Raw genomic sequence first — 12,290 nt, forward strand, 5'->3', positions numbered from 1 at the left:
GAGTCTATCCCTGTTTTTTAAAGTTGCTGTAAATGGAGAGGTTAATTTTGAGTTGAGAATTGGTGAGAACCTCTATTAGCCATATTACCCCAAAGCCAATAGACTACATATGGTTGTAAAGGAACATGGCTTAGAGACCTTGATCTCTTTATAATGTGGTGCATTTATGGACCTGAAAACTCACAACTAAATGGAAACATCAGACGTGATTATGGATACAGAAGACTTTTCAAGGCATGTTTTGAGTTAGTCACAGGAGGCAGGCTTCAAAAATAGCTATTGTGAGAGTGCCTATAAAATAGGGCTAAATAAACAGGGGTTTAATAAACAAAGAAATCACACAATGAAATTCCAGTCATTTGTATCAACTGCTATACCAAATGATATCTGGAAGTTCCTGTCTTCCCTTGCAATTTCATGAGCTGAAGTGTACATCTTAAACAAAACATGCCCACCTAAGGACTATATATTATTACCTACCACAAAATAACCTCCAATGTTTTAGAAAGAAATGGAGAAGATTGCAGGTGCCTCTCATTGGAAACAGAAGGAACTAGTAGTGTGTTCCATTCTTGCTTCTATCTCCAAAGCAGGATTTTGTTTTGTTTTGTTTTTCCTATGGCAGAAGTCAGTAATATGAAAATTAATGGGATTGTCCCATATGTGTTTGTGGTAGGCAGAACAATGGCCCCTCTGAAGGTGTCCATGTCCGAAATCCTGATATTTATACCTGAATCCTGTGATATTTATATATTAAGTTACAAAGCAAAGGGGAATTAAGGTTGCAGGTGGAATTAAGGTTGCTAAGCAGCCAACCTTGAAATGGGGAGATTATCTGGTGGGCTCAATGTAATCACAAGTGTCCTTTAAATATGAGAGGGAAGCAGAAGAGCATGAGGGTCAGAGAGATGTGCACATAAGAAGGATTTGATTTAACAAATTCAAAATTTGAAGAGGGTAGGGGGGGACAATCTAAAGAATGTGGACAGCCTCCTAGAGCTTTCAGCAAAGGCAAGAAAACAGATTCTCCCCAAGAGCCTCCAGAGAGGAATGCAGCCCTGCTAATATTTAGATTTTAGTCTAGTGAGACCTTTGTTGGACTTCTGACTTATAGATCTGTAGGATAATAAATACGCATTGTGTTAAAGCACTAAGTTTGTGGTAATTTGTTACAGCAGCAATAAGAAACTAATACAGTATTGTTCTGCTGTCTGCATTTGTCATTAAACCTCACTCACAGCAGTTACTCTCTCTCCTACTCCCACCTCCAGAGCTCTAGTTCTCCTTTCTGCTGTCAGTTTGTGAGTCACTAGTGGTTCTCAGTGAGGCAATTTTGCTCTCCCCTCTCCCCACCCCCAAGGGGACATTCGTCAATGTCTGGAGACTGTTTTGTTGTCACAACTGGGGACTGGGAGGTTTGGTATTGGCATCCAGTGGGTAAAAGCCGGGGATAAAACCCTATAACACACAGGACAGCCCTCTACAACAGGATTATCCAGACCAAAATGTCAATTTTCTCTTGGGGAAAATCTGCTGCATGCACATATTGGCTTATATAATACATGGGGTCAGAGGGACAATTGCCCACATTCAATGAGTTTTTGTATCCTCCTTTCCCCACTGCTTCTTTCTTCCCCTCTACCCCTCTCTGGACACTCCAGCCCTTACTTTTTTTTGGTCTTGCATTCTTTACATGACAAAGTCTCAGACGGGCAATTCCCCCCTACCCCGGCAGTGAAAATTGTTTTTTAAGGGGCAAAAATACAGATATTACAATAGTTTGTGGCCCTTCAAAACTCAACCCCACCTGAAAACTCCTGTTCTTTAGTACTTCATTTCACCCATTAGGGAGTATTTAAGTATATATATATAAGTATATATGTGTGTATATATATATATATATACTTTAAAATTTAAAAAGTATATATATTTTAAAAATTTTCCCCTTAGGTGGGTGATAATGGAAAAAAAAGGTTGAGAAACATGCTTTACACTAAAGTGTGTTATTAATCACTTTCAAAGATGATCTTTTCTTCTGACCTTTTCTGTTAGATTTAAGGGGAACGTACTCATAAGGTGTTAGAACAGTTGTGTCGTTTAACAAAGAGGTTAGTGAACAAATGTTTTTGCAATCTAGTAAAGTCATTTTTAAATTTGCATGCTTATGTATTTTTAAAAATGTACTTAAGATGACGTCCAAAATTATTGCTCAACCTGCTAACATCTGGTTTAAGATGTTTTGCCCTGGTTTACTTATTCCTTCATTTTTCCTAGGACAGGTCATTAATTTGAAGAAGGAAAATCTAGTAGTGTGGCACAGTCATGAATATATAACCACAAATAATAAAAACTCTAAAATAGAATACATTTAGTTTCATACCATGTAATATTTTTTCACTTTTGTTAAACAATACTTCTAAAGGGTTAGTAAGGTGTACACACCAGCAACCTAATAAATATTTTATGAGACTACAATTTTTTGCCTTTTGAAGTTTACGTATTCATATTAGAAATATTAACAATGCTATGAGACATTTCTAAATCTAGCTCATCAAAGAGTGGCAAAGTAATGACCTGACTTTGATATTAGTCCAAAAGAAATGGGGAGCATTTGTGTGTGTGCGTGTGTGTGTTTATCATTTGCTCCTTCCTCCCTTCCATCTTTTACATGCAGAAACCTTTTTCCACAAAGGAAAACCAAACATCTTCTCACCTTTCCTCGCCCCCAAACAAAGCACTCCAATAAAGCAAAACTAAACACCAAACGTAATGGTATCGTTATGTTTTGTCCTGGGTATAAAGTAAGAAGGAAATATCCATCCTAGGCAGCTATGGCCACGCTGTCATAATGACATGTCTTTTATGATATTGGTTCTTTGAATGATTAAACACTTATTCAGTGATTTGAATGATGTCATTCCTTTGCGGTTCCTCTGGTTATTTTGCTTTCATACTGCAAATGTGTTAAAAATTTAAGTCCCAGCTTGAACTTTTATTTATGCTGAGATCAGCCCTGTGGATTGTCTCATTACACAGGGCCCGCAGGGCAGCACTTTTGGGCCGGCAGCCAGCACTCTCCGGTCAGCAACAACTATTTCAGCTCAACTTATAAAGCAAAAGAAAGGGATCTGGTTGACCTGCAAGGATTGACTCTGCAAGAATGAATGCTAACCATAATGGTGATTATTCACAGCTTGCCCATCTTCCTGAGAAAATAAAACATTCTACGGAGATTTTTTCCCCCTCTTTATTTATTTATTTATTTATTTATTTATTTGACAGATAGAGATCACAAGTAGGGAGAGAGGCAGGCAGAGACAGAGAGAGGAGGAAGCAGGCTCCCTGCCAAGCAGAGAGCCCGACACGGGGCTCGATCCCAGGATGCTGGGATCATGACCCGAGCGAAAGGCAGAGGCTTTAACCCACTGAGCCACACAGGCGCCCCTTTTCCCCCTCTTTTAAATGAATGCATCCATTTCCTCTCTAGTTCAAAAAAAAAAAAAAAAATCCAGAGAACATCAGAAGACTTGGTACCTAATAGATTTTTTAGAATCTGTAAGAGTGCTTAAGAGATCCATGTAATCAATTATCTCTTAATCTTGAAAGGATGATGAGGGAAAGCAGTGAGAATCACGCAGCGGGCTCCTTTCCCGTTTCATTTACCCGTTCTTTCCCTGTTAAAGATTTCTCAGTTCTTCAGGTTGTTTTCACATTTTGGGCAAAGATGAACTGTGTGCAGTCAGCATTCCAAGAGTAAAATGCAGACTTTCTACTGCTTACCAAAACTTTTACCAGTCCGTACACTCAAAACTAGCTGGGAGCTTTGTTTTTCCTTTCCTCATTCTACCCGAGTGACTTTGTGGTGTCTGTATTTGTTCTCTGTTGCTTCTATAAAAAGGTACCACAATTTAGCATCAAATTGCAACCCAAATGTATTAATTTATAGGTCTGGAGGCCAGAAGTCCACGATGGAGCTCTCTGGGCTAACGTCCAGGCATCTGTAGAGTTGTATTCTTTTCTGGAGGGTCTAGGGAAAAATCCTTTCGCAGCTTCTAGAGGTTGCCCAGATTCCTTGTTTTGTGGCCGCCCTTCCCTCTTCAAAGCCAGCAATGGCCTGTGTGGTCTTTCTCATCCTGCATCACATGAACACTGACTTTCTGTCCTGCTCTTTTCCATTTAAAGACTCCGTGAGGGGCGCCTGCGTGGCTCAGTGGGTTAATGCCTCTGCCTTTGGCTCAGGTCATGATCTCAGGGTCCTGGGATCGAGTCCCACATCGGACTCTCTGCTCAGCCAGGAGCCTGCTTCCTCCTCTCTCTCTGCCTGCCTCTCTGCCTACTTGTGATTTCTCTCTGTCAAATAAATAAATAAATAAATCTTTAAAAATAAAAGAAAACCACTAAGGAAAAAAAAAAAAAAAAGACTCCGTGATTCCATTGGGCCCCCCGAGCTAATCTCTTTAGTTTAAGGTCAGCCGACCTTATTCCACCTGCGCCTTAATTCTCCCTCATAATGTAGCATAAGATAATCACAGATTCTGGGGAATCATGTTGCAGAATGCGGACATATTTGGGGGCCATTATTGTGCTGAGCACAGTGTCTTTGTCAGGCAGGAATGAAACAACTCAGGTTTCAACCATATTGATCTCCTTCCTCAGTACACCTGCTCCTTCTTTCTCCTTTGGTCATCTCCACACAGACTTATCTTCTGGGATCTTTTGTATCTTCATTTCTTCTCCATCCTTCTACTTGGCCCCCTTCTCAACTGCCTGCCCTCTACCTTATGAATTTCTACTCATCAACCAAACAAAACCCATCTCTTTAGTGATGACCTTTCGGACTCTTCCATGACAAGTGTCTCATTCCTCTCTTTCAGCTCTTCCTACACATCATTTATTCACTCAATTCATAAATATTTATTTTGGAATAGCCACGTGTCAGGCAAATGGAATTCACCAGTGACTATGATGGACGGGGTCCCTGCTTCCATGTAGCCCATATTTTAGTAGAGGGGACAATAAAGTAAATGAATAAAACAATTTCAGATAGTGACAAGAACCAAAAGACATTAAATGGGGATCAGGGAAGTCTCCAGAAGGAAATAGAGATAACGTGTGGATAAAGTGTGGCTCTATGTGATGATCTGAGGGAAAATCATCCCAAGCAAGAAGGAACAGCAAATGTAAAGGCTCTGAGCTGGGAGGATAGAGGAAAAGATAGGAGGACAATGAAGCAGGAATGGAAGGACAGTCAGGGAGAGGGTAGAGGGAGATGAGGCTGGAGACAGAGGCAGGGGCTGGGTCTTGTTGGATCTTTGAAACCATGGGAAACTTGGTTTTATTCTATATGAAATGAACAGGTATTGGAGGGCTTTATGCAGGGATGTGACATAATTTTAGATTAAAAAAATCACTCTGAATGGAATATTGTGGGTGGGGTTAGGTTGGAGCCTTGATGTCAGGACGGAGAAAAACCAGGTGGACCAGGGAATTAGAGGTGATGCAGCATTGTAGTTATCTGCTTACTGGCAAAGTCTTAAATATCAACTGTGGCAAAAGATTAAATATATCCAGTTTAACCCATGCATTAATTATATCCAATTTAGGGGCATCTGGGTAGTTCAGTTGGTTGCCCATCAGACTTGATTTCAGCTCAGGTCATCATCTGGAAGTTGTGAGATCAAGCCCCACATGGGGCTCCATACTCAGTGGGGAGTCTGCTGGAGATTCTCTCTCTCCCCCCACCTCTCTCTTTCTCTCTGTCTAAAATAAATAAATCTAAAAAAAATTTTTTTTAAAGTATACCCAATTTAATGAACATATTATGAAGACTATAATAGTCCTTCTCCTTCATTAGAAGCTCTCGAGTTGTCTGAGTAGAGACTAGCATCTTTTCATCCTGAGGACTTACTATAGTGCCTGATATAAAGTGGGTATCTAAAAGTGCTAATGATAAATATTATCCTGTCATTTCTAGTTATTTGATTTTTATGAAGTAGGATATTTTGACTAGGCCTTTACCTTTTCTTGATCAGCAGTTTGGAGACTCAGTTCAAAATGGGAAAAATGATTGGGATGTTTGTTCAACAGTGGAGTAGCCCAGTTGTGAACCTTGTACCAATCCCGAAATATCTGAGGAGAATTTATCACATATTTTCCAGAGTTAGATTTAAAAACAAAACAAAACACAGAAAACAACAGGCTTTAAAAAATCAAATTCATAATGAATATTATAGTAAAAATAAAACTTACAATGGTTAAAATTGAACATGGTAAGATTTGTTGTTGACTCAAAAATAACAGAATTAAATCTTGGCAAATTGAAAATCTGCAAAATTTGATAAGGCAAATGACTTGGAAGAAATAAGTTCTTGAAAGAAAGCTTAATGTGGGGAGCCTGAATGGCTCGGTCAGTTAAGCATCTGCCTTTGGCTCACATCATGATTCAGGGTCCTGTGATCCCATGGTGATGAGCAGGGAGTCTGCTTCTCCCTCTCCCTCTGCTGCTCCCCCTGCTTGTGCTCTCTCCCTCTCTGTCAAATAAATAAATAAAATCTTAAAAAAAAAAAAAAAGAAAGCTTAATGGCTGAAGCTCTGATTGGCCAAAAAGGAAGGAAACAAAAAAAAAGAAGAAAGAAGAAAAATTGATCAATGAATCACCTCTTTTTTAAATACAAATTTTAGGGAAAAGTTTGATGTTTATGAAAATAATTCCAAGCCAAAATGAAAATGGAAACTATTTGAAATCGTTTAACTTCATAATATAAAAAACTGATCATTTGTTGATTTGTTCAATAATAAATTACTCAAGTCATGTTGGCCTGATGGATTTCTCTAGTTAATACTGTCTTGCTGAAAATTTATCAGTATTGGGGTAGTTGTGGTTAAATGTTTGTATCCATAAACTTGTCAAAGAGCCAACAGTCTGTAAGTTTGAAATGATTGCCCTTAAAAAAAATTCACTGGATAAGAACACTAAGGCCAAGTTAGCAGCATCAAAATGGTAAACTTCAAAGACATTTTTAACATAAATATTAATTTTAATTCATATTTTCAAGTATTTTCATTATATTATACAAAAATTTTGAAATTTTTTGATAATGCACAAAGTAAAAGGAAAAATATCATCTATACTATCATCATCAAAACAAAACCATTGTTAAACCTTTTTGTGTATTCTTCCAATCTTTTTTTAATGCATAAAATTAAAAAATCATTAATTTTTAATTGTTAATATTACTTCATGTGCAGTTTTTCATACTGATTTTTTTCACTTAATGTTAGATAATCAACATTTTCACATTCTGGCCTCATCTTCATAAATATTCTTTTTTAAAGGCAAGGGGAATTTCCTTTTGGTTGGGTTAATTTTGCCAATTTTGTAATAATATATAAATAGTGCTATACATTTGTTTCACATAAAGATTTTTGTATATTTAGGATTATTTTGTTAGCAGAGAGTCCTAGAAATGCAATTATAGGTTCAAAACATTCTTCTTTCTTTTAATTTGGAAGAGAGAAAAAGACAGTTTTATTAGTAATATCCTGACCAGACATGGGACCAGTGAGAAAGCAGCTCAGACACCTAAGAGCAACCATAATGCAGCTGTAGATATTTTCTATTATTTTTGGAGATTGTGGTATTTTAGGGGAGTTGGGACAGTTTTCGCCTTTTTTTTTTTTTTTTTTTTAGAGAGAGAGCGAGAGAGCACACATGTGTGCATGAGTGTGTACTCTCCTCGAAGCAGGGGTGGAGGAGGAGGGGAAAGACAGAGGGAGAGGGAGCGAGAGAAACTCAAGAAGATGCTTGCCCAGTGTGGAGCCCAAATCGCAGGACTGGGAGATAATGACCTGAGCTGAAATCAAGAGTCAGTTGCTTAACTGACTGAGCTACAAGGCACCCTGGTTTTTGCTTTTTTTTTTTTTTTTTTTTTTTAGATTTTATTTATTCATCTGAGAGAGAATGAGAAAGACAGCATGAGTGGTGGGGAGGGGCAGAGCGAGAGGGAGAAGCAGACTCCTGGCTGAGTGTGGAACCGGATATGGGGCTTGATCCCAGGACCTGAGATCATGACCTGAGCTGAAAGGCAGGTGCTCAATAGACTGAGCCACCTAGGTGCCCCAGTTTTTGTTTTCAAATTAATCTTTATTTTCATCAAACTGATAAATTCACACAATTTAAGAAGTGAAACGGTACCATAAGTCTTACGATGAGTAACAGTGGTTCCCTGCCCCATCCTTCCCCATCCTTCATGAGATCCTTAAAGTGCTATTTTTTTATTCATAAGTTTTAGGTATTAGCTATTGACTTGCTATTATGGAAGATGAGAATTTAAATAACACTTCCTGTCACACACATCCCTTTTCCAGTACCTCTCATATGTGTAGGTGTGTTAGCCCACCCACTTGCTTCTGCACTTGCACACACATAAACATGCACATTTCCCTTCCCTCTATTCTCCCAGTCTATGTTATATCGCCTTAGTGACCTTCTAAGAGAAGGTATATAGAAGGGGAGTTTTTTGAACTTGTCTGAAAATATCTTTATCCTACCTTTGCATTTGACTAATAGTTTGATTGAGTTTTGAGATAAAGTATTTTTATCACAAAATTTGGAAGGCATTCCTGAGGCTTTCAGTGATACTGTTAAGAAATCTGATGACATTTAGATTTCTATTGTTTTGTATGTGATCTGATCTTTCTTTTTGGATAATTTTATGATCTTCTCTTTATCCCTGATGTTTTGACATTTCATCTTGACACGCCTTGAAGGTTTTTTTTTTTCATTAGTTGCACAGGATAATATGTGTGTATTCTAATCTGGAAACCCTTTCATTTCATTCCAGGGAACTCCTTTCAATTATTTCCTTGATACTTTTCATTCTGGAACTCCTGCTCTTGGATTAAACTTTAAGTTTAAAAAATAATCACTTCAGGGACACCTGGCTGACTCAGTTGGTGGAGCCTGCGACTTGATTTCAGAGTCATGAGTTCAGGCTCCAAGTGGGATGTAGAGATTACTTAAATAAATAAAACTTTAAAAATATTTTAAAATAAGTAAATAATTTCTAATGTCCATCTTTTGTCTTTATGTTCTGCTTAATGGTGATTTCCTCGATTTCTAACTTTTTTTTAAAGATTTTATTTATTTGACAGAAAGAGACACAGTGAGAGAGGGAACACAAGCAGGGGGAGTGGCAGAGGGAGAACCAGGTTTCCCGCCAAGCAGAGAGCCCGACGACGCAGGCCTGGATCCCAGGACCCTGGGATTATGACCCAAGCGGAAGGCAGACGCTCAACGACTGAGCCACCCGGGCGCCCAAGTTCTAACTTTTCTAATACTTCTTTTATTTTGCAAGTTGCCCTTAATTTTCAAGAACTCTTACATATTTTGTATTGCTTTTTTGTAGCATCCTGCTCTCATCCATCTCATGGATGCTCTGTCTTCTCTTATCTCTCCAATAATAAAGAAAATTTGCTTCGTGTATTATTTCTTAGTTTCTGTTTTCTTACCATCATGGTAGAATCTTCCCTTAAAACTTTAGTGATCCGTTGCTATCTGTTTATATTTGAATGAAGCATTAAAAGCTGATTAGTGGGACGCCTGGGTGGCTCAGCTGTTAAGCGTCTGCCTTTGGCTCAGGTCACAATCCCAGAGTCCTGGGATTGAGTCCCACATCAGGCTCCTTGCTCAGTGTGGAGCCTTCTCCTTCTGTCTGCCGCTCCCCCTCCTTGTGCTCTCTCTCTCTCTAACAAATAAATAAAATCTTTAAAAAAAATTAAAAGCTGATTAGATATTCTGTATGTATGTGCTCATGTGTTTGTGTGTGTATCTTGGGAAGCTCTGGGGAGCCCCGTTTACTTTAAAGCTTCATTGTAGAGTGCTGGATGGGCCCTGCTGCTTCACGTATGTGAGCTTGAAATCAATCCCAGTTTTCAGTCTCACTACTCATCTTGGACTCAGTGATACTCTTCTTTAGGTGTTCACTCTGCCCATAGGTGTTTATTTATCTAACTGTCTGTTAGGTCCCTGTGACTTCTGGGGAGTCTGGATGATATCTGAATTTCTAATATCTGTGATCTACTGGTTCCTGCTCATTATTAGTCATCCATTGCTGAGTAACAAATTACCCTAAAACCTAAAGGCTTAAAACATTTGTTATCTCACAGTTCTATGGGCAAGAAATCTGCATGCAGTTTAGCTGGGTTCTCTGCTTTAATATCTCACAATCAAGGTGTTAGGTGTGGCTGAAATTGTCTGAAGGTTCAGCTGAGGAGAGATCTATTCCCAGGTTCATGCACGTGCTTGTTGGCAGGATCCTGTTCCTTGCTGGCTGCTGGCCAAAGGCCACCCTCACTTCTTTATCGCATAAATCTCTCCAGGGCAGGTCACAGCCCTGCAGCTTGCTTGATCAGGGTAAGCAGGTAAGAAGAGCCAGGGAGAGAGGGTGAGCAAGATATGTCTCAGTCTTTTATAACATCATCTCAAACACGATTTTATTTATTTATTTGCTAGAGAGAAAGAACACAGGCAGGGGGAGTGGGAGAGGGAGAAGCAGGCTCCCTGCTCAGCATGAGAAGCCTTGAGGGACTTGATTCCAGGACCCTGGGGTCATGACATGAGCTGAAGGTAGAGGCTTAACTGGCTGAGCCACCCAGGGGTTCCCTGCCATAGTCTATTTTTAGAAGCAATTCATAGGTCCAGTTCACACTCTAGGGAAGGGGATTACACAAGGGAGTGAATAACAGGAGGCAAGGGTCACCGGGGGACATCTTGAGAAGCTGCCTACCACTTCCTTCCAGAGAGTACTCCTGCTGCAAATCCTCGGTCTCCTGCATATAGCATTTCTGGGCTTCTCGAACTTTTTTGTGCAGATAGGTCACCTGGAGCTTTTGTTAGCATGCAGATTCTGCTTCAGTAACTCTAGGGTGGGATTTGAGATTCTGGCTCCCAGGTAATCCTAATGCTTCTGGTCTAGGACTACACTTTGAATAGTGAGGTAGTAAAAAAACCAATGTGCTTTCTGGCTTAATCTAAAAAAATTACATTTGGCCTCTCTTCCAAGACCGAGAGAAGATCCATACCTAAAAGATATTTACTAAGTCGGCTTCCATCATGGTGTACCGTGGCCAGGGCCAAAAAGTACAGAAGGTGATCATTTAGCCCATCAACCTTATCTTCAGAGACTTGCAAAATAGATCTCGAATTCAGGTGTGGCCTTATGAGCAAGTGAACATGTGGATAGAGGGCTGTATCCTTGGTCTTGATGAGTACATGAACCTCATGTTGGATGATGTCGAAGAGATTCATTCTGAAACAAAGTCAAGAAAACAGCTGGGTCAGATCATACTAAAAGGAGTTAATATTACCCTGCTCTAAAGTGTCTCCAGCTAGAAATGATCAATGAAGTGAGAAATTCTTGAGAAGGCCATGTAGTTTGTTTTTTTAGATGTCCTTTGTTGGGAGTGTAGTTCTAAAATATTTGCTTGCATTTTTAAAAAAAGATTATTTATTTATTTATTTGACACAGAGGAGAGAGAGAGAGATCATAAGTTGGCAGAGTGGCAGGCAGAGAGAGAGGGGGAAGCAGGCTCCCCATTGAGCAGATAGCCCAATGTGGGACTAGATTCCAGAACCCCGAGACCATGATCTAAGCCAAAGGCAGAGGCTTAATCCACTGAGCCACCCAGGTGCCCCTGTTCATATTGTTTTGGTTACCTTTATGTTATTACCAGAGGACAATAAATGCTGTGGGATTGTTTTTATTTTTTTTTTTAAAAAAAGGTCATTACTAGACCAAAGCCGAATATGTTAGTCACAAATTGTAAAGTCTTTGGATATCCCAACATATTGCTTTAAAACAATGGAATCCAGACATATGAAAAATCAGTATGCAGTCTCTTGGTTATTATGCAAGTGGTAAGGTATACTTTCTCCAATTTTCTTTTATAGAACTGCATCATGAGGAGGAGGAATGAGTTTTTATATGGATTTAGAAGGTAAGAGATGGTCCTGTATATTGACTATGGTTTAAATGACAATCCTACCGTTACCACTATTAAGACATTTTGTTTTTCCTGCACAGTCAGACAGAAGTGTCTAAGCCTTAGGAATAAATGTACTTTCTAGAATATAGATAAATAAATCTGTAGGTAATTAGTAAAGACTTGCTAATAGTAAGCGTACCAATTCATGAGACTAGCAGTTTACTCCTGTAGTCTGTGGGCAGAAAGTCATCCAGGTCTGTAGGAATAACTGAAATCAGAAGCCCATGCAATGTGGGTTTTGCATA

General features: G+C 39.2%; 1 pseudogene; it reads left to right on the plus strand.

The window, feature by feature from the left end:
- The first annotated feature begins 11,113 nt into the window (after positions 1 to 11,113).
- On the plus strand, positions 11,114 to 11,392 carry LOC123940859 (annotated as a pseudogene).
- The last annotated feature ends 898 nt before the right edge of the window (positions 11,393 to 12,290 follow it).

Source organism: Meles meles, chromosome 4 (assembly GCF_922984935.1).
Source record: "Meles meles chromosome 4, mMelMel3.1 paternal haplotype, whole genome shotgun sequence".
Classification (NCBI taxonomy): domain Eukaryota; kingdom Metazoa; phylum Chordata; class Mammalia; order Carnivora; family Mustelidae; genus Meles; species Meles meles.